The 13,607-nt window shown below is 34.2% G+C and overlaps 1 pseudogene; it reads left to right on the forward strand.

Annotated features, from left to right (window-relative positions):
- The first annotated feature begins 12,163 nt into the window (after positions 1-12,163).
- On the forward strand, positions 12,164-12,287 carry LOC131822821 (U4 spliceosomal RNA; annotated as a pseudogene).
- Positions 12,288-13,607: the final 1,320 nt, after the last annotated feature.

Here is a 13,607-nt window from a genome sequence, read left to right on the forward strand (position 1 = left end):
GTATTATCTGTGTACTTTGGTGATTTTTATCAGGAACAATATATGTAGGATGTACACAGGGAATTTTGTTAGTAAATACTAATCATTCATTGAACATTCATGTTTTGTAATACTTTGTGCAAGCTAAACACGCAAAGGAAAAACAGGATTGTTGAGAGACTGCCTGGGGTGATCAAATAAATAGAAGTTTCAACTTGTTTGAAATAATGTCCTATTTGATATTCTGGTCATTGGGTTTCAATAAGTAGGTCTAATACAAGAATAGTGTTAAGAGTTCTTAATTCAATTTCTAATAGCAAAGAGGAAATTAGTAATAGTACTGAAAGTTATAAGCATCTGGCACCATTGTTGCACTTTATTTGATGTTTGGTCATATTCCCTCAGTAGTGCCTTCTTTGTTGCATTTTTTATCTTCTCATGGTTTTCTGGAATGTCAACTTGGGACGAAAACTGTGAAGCAATCATGGTTTATCCACTTTCCCAGTATTTCCAAACTTGTACAATAGAACACCTTTGATTTATAATCCTGTAATCCAAAAATACACTATATGGTCAACTAAGTTTGAGAAATAGTGCCACTCCATCCCTCTGTTGGAGATTCATAACCTTTATGTGGACATCAAGGGTTCTGAGATGTATTTTTATTTTACAAAGACATGCACAGCCAGACACATGTTTGATCTAGATACTATCTCAACTCTTTAACAATATTAACCCATTTAAACTTAGAACAAACCTATGAGAGCTACTATAATTATCCCCATTGTGTATAAGAAAGGATGAGACATTAAATGATTTTTCAAGATCACAAAACTAGGATAAGATGGAACTGGATTTGTAGGTCCTCTGACTCCAGAGTGCATGCTCTTACTCACTGTGTGTGCTGCTTCTTGTCTAAACCAAGCTGCAATTTCAATGTTGGCTCCTGGCACAGATTTATAGCCTGACTGGTCATTATCTTCTGTAACTCAGTCTTTTCAATATTGGAAGTCAATTTTTGCTGCAAGTTAGTTTTTTTTTTTTTAATAGTGATGATTATTAGGTTATTTTTAACTGCAAAATGGAAAAAAAATGTAGAGATGTCTATAATGGCTTACAGATGAGATTTAGCCAGACTGCATATTTGTAGTTTAAAAAATCAGCACTTGCCATTTGCAACAACATAGATGGAACTAGAGCGTATCATGCTTAGCGAAATAAGTCAAGCAGAGAAAGACAACTATCATATGATCTCCCTGATATGAGGAAGTGGTGATGCAACATGGAGGCTTAAGTGGGTAGAAGAAGAATAAATGAAACAGGATGGGATTGGGAGGGAGACAAACCATAAGTGACTTTTAATCTCACAAAACAAACTGAGGGTTGCCGAGGGGAGGGGGTTTGGGAGAAGGGGTTGGGATTATGGACATTGGGGAGGGCATGTGATTTGGTGAGTGCTGTGAAGTGTGTAAACCTGGTGATTCACAGACCTGTACCCCTGGGGATAAAAATATATGTTTATAAAAAATAAAAAAATTATTAAAAAAAAAAAAATCAGCACTTGGTAGCATCAATACTATTCTATTACAGGACAACAATCAGCCAGGGAAAGAGATCCAAGTTTTGTTTTGTTTTGTTTTCTCAGTATCTTTATATCATATATCTGGTCTGCCACACCCATTATTTAAAAATATGTGTGTATCTGCATGTACACACACATGAACACACATGTACTTAGTATACATGGTTTTAAATCTTTCAGTAAAAAGTTACAAATCAAAATATATCTATATACACATATATAGCCCATGATCTCCATGCCGAATTTCATCTGTGGGATACTAACAGATATCACTCTTCTTTTTTATTTTATTTTATTTTATTTTATTTATTTATTTGACAGAGAAAGAGAGAGAGCACAAGCAGGGAGAATAGCAGGCAGAAGGAGAGGGAGAAGCAGGCTCCCTGCAGAGAAGGGAAAGCCCAATATGGGACTCTATCCCAGGACTCCGGGATCATGACCTGAGCCCAAGGCAGTGGCTTAACCAACTGAGCCACCCTGGTGCCCTAGATATCTCTCTTCTCATCCATCACCTACCCTCTCTTTAAAGCCTTCCCAGACCAACTTAAGAAAAAAGTGAACTGTATCAGATTCATGGAGTTTATGTTTGTTTTTGGAAATTTCATGTATACATTGTTTCTGTATCCAGATTTTATGTTTAAGAAAGGCAAAAAGCATTACTTACCTTCCTGCTGTCACCCTCTTAGCAGCAAGTGCAATAGTGTGCATAATTAAGTTAATTAAGTAAATGATTTTATTCTTTGAATGCATCTATCATAAACTACTTTGGGAAATCCTTAACTATATTGCAAGAAAGTACTCCCATTTTTCTTTTGGTTAATCAATGTATTTCTTTGGTTAATCACTTTAACCACTGAGTAGCTCTTTGTAATTGTATATGATAATGAACGTGTCGTTATAAGCAAAGATACCTCTAGCAGCATGATTTTGCATGCATATCCCTAATAGAAATATTAAAACATGACACATGACACATATTATTGATTTAGATATAATTTGTTCTTTATCCAAATTAGCCTGCTGGCAATATACTATTTTAACATTGGTTTTAATCATGTTCTCTGATTTAACTTTCTTAAAGCATATAGATGTCATATCTAGAGAAAATGTCTTGAAAGTACCTTTTGCCTGAGCTCAATGATGGCTTTTGCTCATAAAATAACTTTCACCAAAAGACAGAGAGAGAGAGAGAGAGAGAGAGAGAAGAATGTGACTTAATATAGTGCAGACCAGCCTACTGCTGCCAAGAATGACAGATTCCTGGTGCCATGAGACTCTCTGGGAATTACAGCCATGTCAAGACTCTGGGTCTCAGAATATCAAATAAAATGGCCCTTCAAGGTGAATCACTCAGCAAGTCAGTGTGTAAGTTTTGGCATTCCAAGACTTTGCTTAGGAAAACCTACTATCATGTAATTGCCTGACACCGTCTGTGACTATTTTAGAGAAATAGGAAATTCGTAACCGTAAGGGGAGCATGTAGAGATAAATAGTACTGTGCTGCCCACAAAAACAGAGACAAAACCAGTTCTCTTGTTTGTGATCACAAACATCTCCTTATTATCAGGCTCTCAATAGACTTTTGCTATTTTTAAAGTCTAATACAATCAGAGACAGAAAAAAGGAATTGCTTCTGAAACCAAGTGCATCAGTCTCCTGCATTTTTTTTTTTTTCCATTTTTATGTCTATCCTCCCAGTCAGGTTTTTGTTTTTGTTTTTGTTTTTTTTTAATTTTTTATTTTTTATAAACATATATTTTTTAGAGGGTATGTGATTTGGTGAGTCTCCTGCATTTTTTAAACCAATTTATCTCCCCAGATTTTAAGTGTCTGTCTAAAAATACATGGAAAAAATTGACACATTTATGTCATCAGCAAGGTTACGTTTACTGACTTATTGATTAATCAAGCAGGCGTGTGATGGAGAAGAGCAGTTTAGTTTCACCACCAACTCTGCAAATAATTCAAAATGAGTAAAACAGTCAACATGTTTCTTACTAAGTCAATTAACATATGATTAATTGAAAAATGGTAAATAGGGCAAGACTGCTGCCTTTACTTTCAACTTGGAGGCAAAGGTCTGCTTGGAGAAATACAGTCTATATTCCTTTTTAGTTGCTACTTGGTGCTACCAGTCACTGAAGTAATTGACCGTTTATTGCATCTGTTCAAAAATTCAGGGATACAGGGTGTAATAAAATGAGCATTTGTGTAATTACATTAGCTCTAAGAATCTTTTACTTAGAGACAACTGCCATCCATCACATCGTCCTTTAATTTCTCAGTGTTCGTTTTGGTGATGTGGTATTCCAAAACACATGCGGGGGTATTTCTTTTAAAAAATGTATCTAGCGAAATAAGTCAAGCAGAGAAAGACAACTATCATATGATCTCCCTGATATGAGGAAGTGGTGATGCAACATGGAGGCTTAAGTGGGTAGAAGAATAAATGAAACAAGATGGGATTGGGAGGGAGACAAACCATAAGTGACTCTTAATCTCACAAAACAAACTGAGGGTTGCCGGGGGGAGGGGGTTGGGGAGAAGGGGGTGGGATTATGGACATTGGGGAGGGTATGTGATTTGGTGAGTGCTGTGAAGTGTGTAAACCTGGTGATTCACAGACCTGGGGATAAAAATATATGTTTATAAAAAATATATGTTTATAAAAAATAAAAAATTAAAAAAAATGTATCTAGGGGTATTTGAGGTGGACATGCAATAAATAGACACTTGTCACATTACAGAAACAATGTAAATAGGGAGAAAATCACAAATATATCCTAGCAATAAATGCAAATGGCTCTAGAGTGTTACTAGCAGCAAAACAAGAAAATAATATGACTTTTCCCTACAATTCTTTTTAACAGATGAGAGTCTCTGTAGCTTGGTGAATGAAAGTTAACACATGTAGATATAATTATACTCTAATCCTCTTTACTGTGGTTAAGTTTTAATTTAAGCCATAAAGCATTGAAATATGCCTGATTAAGAGACTTGCTCTTGAATCTTTGGGGTCAAAGAGAAAAAAAGAAATTCCATCACTGCAATTTGCTAGCTGTGTTACTTCTGGATTGTTACTAAAACATTCTGAGTTTTAATTTCTTTCCAGATTTGTTGCATGGATTAAATGATATCTCATGTTATATTGTGCATAAGTATGCATGCTTTCAATTACAAGAATATGGGGAAATTATACATTGTACATTTTCTTTATGATATTCTATGTAATGAATTTCTTCCCATCTTTCTGTCAAGAATGGACAGGGGGTAGCTTGGTGGTTCAGTTGGTTAAGTAACTCTTGGCTTTGACTCAGGCCATGATCTCAGAGTCATGGGTTGAGCCCCATTTTGGACTCCTGCTCAGCAGGGAGTCTGCTTAAGATTCTCTTCCTTTCCAGACCCCACCCCTCTCCCGACTTGTGTGCTCTCTTTTCCTCTCTCTCAGTTTATCAATCAAAAATAAATAAATAAAATCTTAAAAAAAAAAAAAGGAATAGGCAGTAGTAGAAACAGGGACTGGGTATTTTCGATGGATGAAGTAATTATTACCTAAGGTTTGCAAGTAAATAGAGTTGATTTTTTTTTCCAGTTCTTTCTTCATGTTTAAGACTTTACCTTTAGTGAAATAAGCCAGAGATACAAATGTCATTGATTTCACTTAGATGTGAAATCTAAGAACAGCAACAACAAGAAAATTGAACTTATAGTTACAGAGAACACATTGTAGTTCCCAGGTTGGGGGGTGGGAGGGGTGAGGTGAAGACAAGAGAAATAGGAGGAGGTGTTCAAAGGTATGAACTTCCAGTTATAAAATGAGGAAGGCTGGGGCACCCAGGTGGCTCAGTGGGTTAAGCCTCTGCCTTTGGCTCAAGTCATGATCTCAGGGTCCTGGGATCAAGCCCCCATCGGGCTTTCTGCTGTCAGAGGACCTGCTTTCCGTCACCCACTGCCTGCTTCTCTGCCTACTTGTGATCTCTCTCTCTCTCTCTGCCAAATGATAGAAGGAGGAGGCAGGCTCCCCGCTGAGCAGAGAGCCCGATGTGGGGCTCCATCCCAGGACACAGGGATCATGACCTGAACTGAAGGCAGAGGTTTTAACCCACTGAGCCACCCAGGTGCCCCTAAATAAATAAAATCTTTAAGAAGAAGAAGAAGAAGAAGAAGAAGAAGAAGAAGAAGAAGAAGAAGAAGAAGAAGAAGAAGAAATGTATCCAAGTGTCTAATCCAAGTGTCTAATTATGCCTGGGAAAATGGGAAATTCATGCTTTCCAGTTCAAACCACAGAGTAAATATAATGAGAATGAAGGATGATGGAAGAGTGTTATGAATAGACCAAATAGAACAGGTAACACCAGGATCATTTATTGATTCCCAAACAGAAAGACTCTGAAGTCCACATTTAATTGATCAATACTTCCTTCATTCTTCCTCTGATCTTTGCTCTTCTCTTTACCATAGTCATAGTATAGAATTCATAAATTTTTTCATTCCTTATACATATAAAATATATTTCCCAACTATGCTGACTTCTGAATAGCTCTAGTAAAATGATAAATATTCTCTTTCACTCCATGTTTACCTTTAATTTTTCCAAATGCTTATGAAATTGCTCAATAGAAAAAAATAGAAAAAAAAGCGATTTCCTCTAAAATAGTTGAATAAATTTTTATGTATTTTTTTCAGTCTCAAGCCGCTTTTAAAATCCCCCTTTGTATCAATCCATACACATTTATATGTCATTCCCTATACAAGAATTGGAAGATTCTTTCTCAACCCTTTGAACGTGATATTATTTCAAATCTAATTTTGTTCTCCTCATATGAAATAGACCATTTTTTCTTTGGTCTCATTCAAAATTCCATTTGAATAACCTTCTCCTAGAGTTATCTTCCTAATGGTGGTCATTCTCTGAAGCTAAATGTAAAGAGGAGTCTTTCAGGGCATAGCTCAACTGCTCCTTCTCCATGAAGCATTTACCTTTGCACTTGGATAAAAAACTATTTGGCCTCTCTTTCTCTACCTTTTATTTTAGTGTCTCTTTTACAGACTGATTTACTTTCTAATGTAATTATTTATGTCAAGAACAAGAATAGCTTTTAAGTACACAGAATGCTTCAGTTTCTAAAAGGCTTTCTCCATCTAAAAGCCTCTCATTCTCTATCTACAACAGCCACATGAGGAGGTGGTTATCATACTAATTTTGTTAGTTCTAACTCAGAAGAGTTATCTGCCTAGATCCCCAAATTAGGAGCAAATCCAAGAATCAAGCTCTGTCTTTCAGTACCTAATTAAATGATGTTTCTATAATTTTTTGATGCAAACCTTTTGAGGGCAAAATTGATGTTTGTGTGTACTACACAAACTTTCATACAATCATGATTCAATTAAAAAGTTAAAAGAGTAAAGAAATAAATAGGGTACAATGTATCCATATCATTTGAATATATCTCTCACAATAGCCAATAGCTGGATTTATTTCCTCTATTTGCCTCTACTCTACTGGATGTTTGTTGATTATTTGTTTCTTGTAGTGGTCCTAAGTAATTTATGCATGTGTATTTTTGCCTGCAAAGTTCATCAAGTGCAAGGAGTAGTTTTCGTTGTTGCTTATTTGGTGTTTTGGCATCTATCCTCTTATTTCACAATGGAAGAGTGAGAGGGTATGTATATAGTTAGCCTCCCTTTGGGAAATGAAAACATGGTCCTTGAAAACTATAAAATTATATATATGTTTCAAAGGAAATTTACATCCAAGATTATAACTTCTGTTACTATAAATTTCTAATTTTTTCTATTTTTTGATAAAAAGGCAAATCCTTATAACATCATCGAATATTATTAGTGAAGTACTGAGTTAATTTTTTTTAAATATTTTATTTATTTATTTGACAGACAGAGATCACAAGTAGGCAGAGAGGCAGGCAGATAGGGAGAGGGGGAAGCAGGCTCCCTGCAGAGCAGAGAGCAGAATGTGGGCCTGGGTCCCAGGACCCTGGGATCATGACCTGAGCCGAAGGCAGAGGCTTTAACCCACTCAGCCATCCAGGCGCCCCTAATAAAATACTTTTTTAGGGGCTTCTGGTGGCTCAGTGGGTTAAGCACCTGCCTTCAGCTCAGGTCACAATCCTAGGGTCCTGGGATCTAACCCCACATCAGGCTCTCTGCTTAGCAAGGTGCTTGCTTCTCCTTCTATCTCTGCCTGAAACTCTACTTGCTTGTGCTTTCTCCTCTCTCTGTCAGATAAGTAAATAAAATAAAATAATTTAAAAAATAAATAAAACAATGAATTTTGGAACACTGAAAAAATAAAATTAAATTAAATTTAAAAATAACTAAATAAATACAATTTAAAAATAAATAAATAAAATGCTTTTTTACCTTTAACTGAAAAATGTATTGTTATTTTTCATGACTGATTATTTATTATTTGCTCATAATATTTCCACGAACTTGCAAGTCCAATTAACAAGCTTTTGTTAAGAAAAAGATTTTTGAAATTAAATGCATAAGATACCAGGAATACTTCTTAAAACATTTATGCATATGACAAAAAGAGTCATTGCTTATAATGCATGCATATAAATTAATACACTTTATCTTTTAATCCTGTTTTGTCATTTTGAGTTCAGATGTTGACAATCAAACTAAAAATGTTTATTTTATGAAGGAGTTTTCAAGCTTGATTTTTCTGCATATTCTTTCTATTGTTTGTATAGGTCAAAAAATTGGAGTATACAAATGAAAATGTGTGATTTAACATTTCATCCCAATACACATGTGTTCTGACCATCTTTGAACAGTGTATCTTATAGGAAATTTCCAGATCTTTAAGTGACACACACCTAGAGTTTTGTTCACTTCCTAAATAAAAGCCCTTTTTCCAAGTGGTTTAAAAGGTTTTAGATGGGGAGGTACCAGATGTCAGTAGTCTCAATCTTTTTAATGCAGCTATAATGGAGAACAGCTTAGTGATTACCGCTGTGGAATTTAACCTTCCAGGTCACCAATTCAATCCCTTGGTGCTTCTGGCCTTTTGATAATAATAGGTCTCCTACTCTTGGACACACACACTGAACACACAGCACACACACCACATACAGACACAGAGGGGATGAGCAGTCAAAGCAAGGTATTAATAGAACATAAAAAATTATTGTCTTGAAACGAGTTACAAAGATGAAGAATAAATGTCATTTAGCATTCCTTGCACAAAAAGTTAATGGGTGTAATAATATAAGGTTTAATAGCTCAAAAATATTTTAAGTGCCATTAACTACAGAATAATATTCCAGATTTTAAGTTTCCTAATATTCTTCCACTAGGATTCCAGGGAGTTTGCTTCAACTGATTCATTGCCAGCTCACCTTTGTAACGGCCTTAAGCTATGGAAGAGTAGAAAATGGCAAAATTAACCAAATCCTGGGGTGCTCCAGGAGATGATATGGAGGTTCAGTAGAGGGTGTTCTTCCCTTCGAGTCAGGACAAACGGTGATTATTTATTTATTTATTATTAAGAATTTATATATTTAACAGAGACAGCAAGAGAGGGAACACAAGCAGGGAAAATGGGAGAGGGAGAAGCAGACTTCCCACTGAGCAGGGAGTCCTATGAGGGGCTCCATCCCAGGACCCTGGGATCATGACCTGAGCCAGGGGCAGCTGCTTAAAGACTGACCCACGCAGGCGCCCCCAAACTGTGATAATGGTAAAGCAGTTTTTGATTGTGAATGGGCTGGGCTTTACCTCAGCAAGAAGCCAGGCTACACATATCCACAGGAAGCTAACTTAGAAAGAATACAATTGCTATTAAAGAGCTACCTCAGTTTGCAGAGTAAACTGTAAGGCCCTCAGTAATGATATTTAGCATGGAAGACCTAATCAGAAAGGCCTCTGCTTGTGTTTCAAAAAAGTTTGAGCTAGAATAAACAAAGGAAAGAATTAAAACAAACAAACAAATGAACAACGAATAGCAAAAGCCATCAGGATTGCAATTTATTGAAAACTTAATCCGTGCTCACAGGGGTCCTCTTAAAGAAGTTAATTTTGTTTAAAATACCAAGGACACAAATATTCAAGTCCTCATTTGTTTGGTAGAAACCGAGGTTTCCTGTGGTCAGGTAACTCATTAAAAGGCCTATAACCCGTAAATGGAAGAGTCCAAAATGACGTTTTGTTCCGGGTACATCTGACGCTAATACTCTTAACCCCATTACTATATTGAAGATAAATTAACTAAGAACTTACTGGAAAAAAATAAAGTGACATCTCGGTCATTCAGTGCTTCCCTAATGAGAATGTTGGATGTTTCAGAAATGTTATTGCATAAAGAAAGGAAAAGGAAGACATATGTCCAGGTGCAATCTTCAAGAATTGGACAACAGGGCATGAACAACATTGAGCTTTTAGTTTAATTTGTCATTCAGTTTTTCATAGCATTGCTTTTAGTTCAGTGACTTCTATTCATCCTTATGCTGGGAGTAGACATTACTCCATCTTCTCCTTGATGATTAATAACTCTGAAATATTCTGTAGCCGATTTATGTATCTCCGCCTAGTTTCATTTTACAGATTCTAGGATTCTTTCCTTTCTTTTTTTTCTTGTTTGATAAACAAACATATTAAGAAAGTATTAAACAAAAATATTATTAAAATATTACTGTTAAAAGACAAATAAGAAATATTCTAAAACAATCATTGTGTGTCATCTTCTACTCAAATATCTAATCTACATCGTTCGCGGTACCTGCCACTTTACAACATGTAGAATTTATTTTGTTTAATTGAATACCCTATTCTCCTCATCCTGAAATTATATTCCCTTAATAAACAACTTTAGTTTTCAATGAACCCTCAAGCTAAATTCCTAGCAATGAGTCGTTTGGAATTATTGAGCCAGTTGGAATTCTTAAATGTGATGGAAGTTTGTCCATGGAACTGATCCCTCTAGCTCTCAACAGTGCTAAGCCTCATTTTTCTTTTCGGCATTGACTCCCATGAGGCTGTGTGGATGTTTGACTGTGTACACTTTAAAATATATAAATCATATACATATATAGGTATGTGATTTACATGTAGATTCTGATAGCACTGAAGTAAAACTGTTGCTATAGCTAGCAATTCAGAGTGCAATATTCTGAGGTAGAATTTACTTCTTAATAAAAAGTAAAAAAGAAAAGGAAAAATTTAAAAAAAAAGAAATACAAATTAAAATAAATTAACCGTGCATCTTTTGCCCAGGAAAATTCCCAAAACTACCCTATTATATTTAGGAAAATCCAATGGGACTCAATTGGTCTGCATTCAATAATACTACTTTCAGTTAAAAACAAAACAAAACAAAAAAACAGAAAAAAACCTTACAAAACAAGTATGAGAGACTGTTAAATCTGAATGTTTTTTCACATTTATCCCATGGTTCATTACATAACTCAGCATCTTTTGTCATATCTGATAGACACGGAGCTATACTTCAAATGTGAAATAAGAATACCAAACTTCAGACAATTTTTACAAAAACAAATACAAAAACAACAGAGAACCATTAAGTTCTCGTGCTTTGGTTATATACCAGTTTGGATCAGATGTTGTTCTTGAAGCTTTATGCAGCTAGAATGTTAGTTTTTTTAACACTATTCTCTCAATTCATGTTGAATGCTTTCTGCTCTCATCAGCAAACTACAAATTTTTATTCCACAATAGAATGAGTGTATCTCAGTATAAAACAAATAAAATGCATGCCATATATTATATTCACAGTTTCAAGTTTTTTAACTGTCCATTCTCCTCTTCTTTTTTAAATTTTAATAGCATTAAAGTGGTAATTACTATTAAAATTGCTATGCATGCAAAGAATTTTGAAGTTACATTTTTACCACATGTTGATACTACAGCAGGTAAATATGAGTCCATTGGTGACCTTTTATGTTCTGAAAAAAGTTTGACATGTCACTACTAATGATAATTGGCTGAAAATCCATTAAAGCAGTAAAGAAACCCTTGAGATCTTGGACCCCTGCTATATCCTAACACATTGCAGGTTGAAATTAAATATGACATGAGTCCATCTTTGAAAGATGAGAATTTGTAACTTGTCCTGTAATGTAAATATTTTCTTTTAATGTTGTTCATTAACATAGATCCCTCTCTCCATAAACATATATATTTTACTCTAAAGAGTTTATGATGTCCTTATCTAAATTAGCAAGCATATGTTTGCTCCTAACATATGCTAACCTCTGTGGTGGCTTAGGAGACACTAAGATAAGTAACATGTGATCTTTAACTCATTAATATTTTACTCTAACAAATAGATGAATTTTTTTTTTAAAAAGCTATGATAGAAATGGGATTAAAATTTTAGGTATATAAGTAAACTTTATGAAAACTTAAATAATGATTTATTCAGCTAGATAATAACATAAACAACAGCCAAACATACACAGATCATTTAATATCAACAACGTATGTCACACCAGAAATCAATTATTGCCAATTAATGATTAAAAGCAGAGAGTGTTCCACACACTAAGTATTGGGTGATGTCACCTCCAAGAGCCATACCAAATTTAATATTGATCAATATTTAAAATGCTTATTATGAGCTTTGCACAGTGGCAGTATTGTAGCCAATGAGGTTTATCTGAGGCATGATTATTGCTAATTAAAATGTTTATTATGTAATTGTATGGACAACATTTCTGCAAAAAATATCTTCATTAAATTTCATAATACATCTGTTTAACAGGAATAACTGTTTTGATTATATTAATAATGAAATGGAGACCCATCAATATCAAATAACTAGAATGAGGATCTAGAATGAGTATGACTGGTATTTTCATCCATATTTTTCTTTTACTTTAGTTTGGGTCCAAATCTCATCTCTCAGATATGTCATTTGCCTGGAGATGTAAAGAAACAGAGAGGGCTTTTATTTTTTTCTATAGTATGTTAATATTTCTCAGGACTTCTGGTTATATCTTCAATAAAATTAAAAATAAAAAATTATCCAACTTCTTACAAAAATTATAAGAAAGAGTAAATGGAAAATAGTTATATTGCAATAGCATTAATTACATCAGTTATAATGCATTAACATTGCTTTTTCAAAATATTTGTCTTCTTTTCCCTTATGTTAGTGGCAATCAGCACTCAAATAATGCTAATGTAGCATCATTGGTATACATGAAAAACTGAGTTTTCTAAGTGGAAATGAGTCAGCATTTTAAGGTATTTCAAAAATTTCCACAATATTATTACTTGTTTTAGAATTTGAAAGAACTTTGTCTTCTTAGAAGACCCATTCATGACAAAAGATGTTTGCTGTAAATTTGGAACCTTCAAAAATATGAACTGTATCGCTAAATAACTACATTAAAAAGACACATTAAATTAGAATTAGAGAAAGAAAGGGGGGATAACTCCTAGTATCATTTATTTATTAAATTCTCCCTTAATCTCTCTGTTACTTAGTCAGTAAAACAAGGAATTTATGTCAGACATATTCAAGTGCATTCCATTTCTAATGTCCTAGCTAGACTGAGTCAAGATGTCTTTAGATATTAGATCTCTTTTCAAGTGCCAAAAATAGTTTTAAAAAGTCTATTCAATATGGTTCAGCAATTTAGTACATGTCACATAAGGACTAAAAAGTTTCCCAGGTGATATGGTGTCACTATGGAAAGAGAATGAATGAAATCACTAATTACTAAAAGATGGAATTGTGGAAATATTCAATTATTTATTAAAGACATAAAATTAACAAAATTTACAAAATTTGGGGCAGATTTGAGTTATGTGACTGTTCCAGATCTCTTCAAATATCCTAAAACCAAAAACTGAAAAAATACATAAATAATGCCTCCTTATTGTTAGAATTGCCTAATTATATTTTTATAAATCCATGGTTATATTACAATAGTAACCAATAGCACATGTATGATATAATTATTTTCCTTAGTTGAAGTTTTGAATATTTCTACCTTAAGCTCAAGTTAACATGATTTTGAAAAAAGAAATTTATTGTAGAATTCAACAATCACAC

Source organism: Mustela lutreola, chromosome 1 (assembly GCF_030435805.1).
Source record: "Mustela lutreola isolate mMusLut2 chromosome 1, mMusLut2.pri, whole genome shotgun sequence".
NCBI lineage: Eukaryota > Metazoa > Chordata > Mammalia > Carnivora > Mustelidae > Mustela > Mustela lutreola.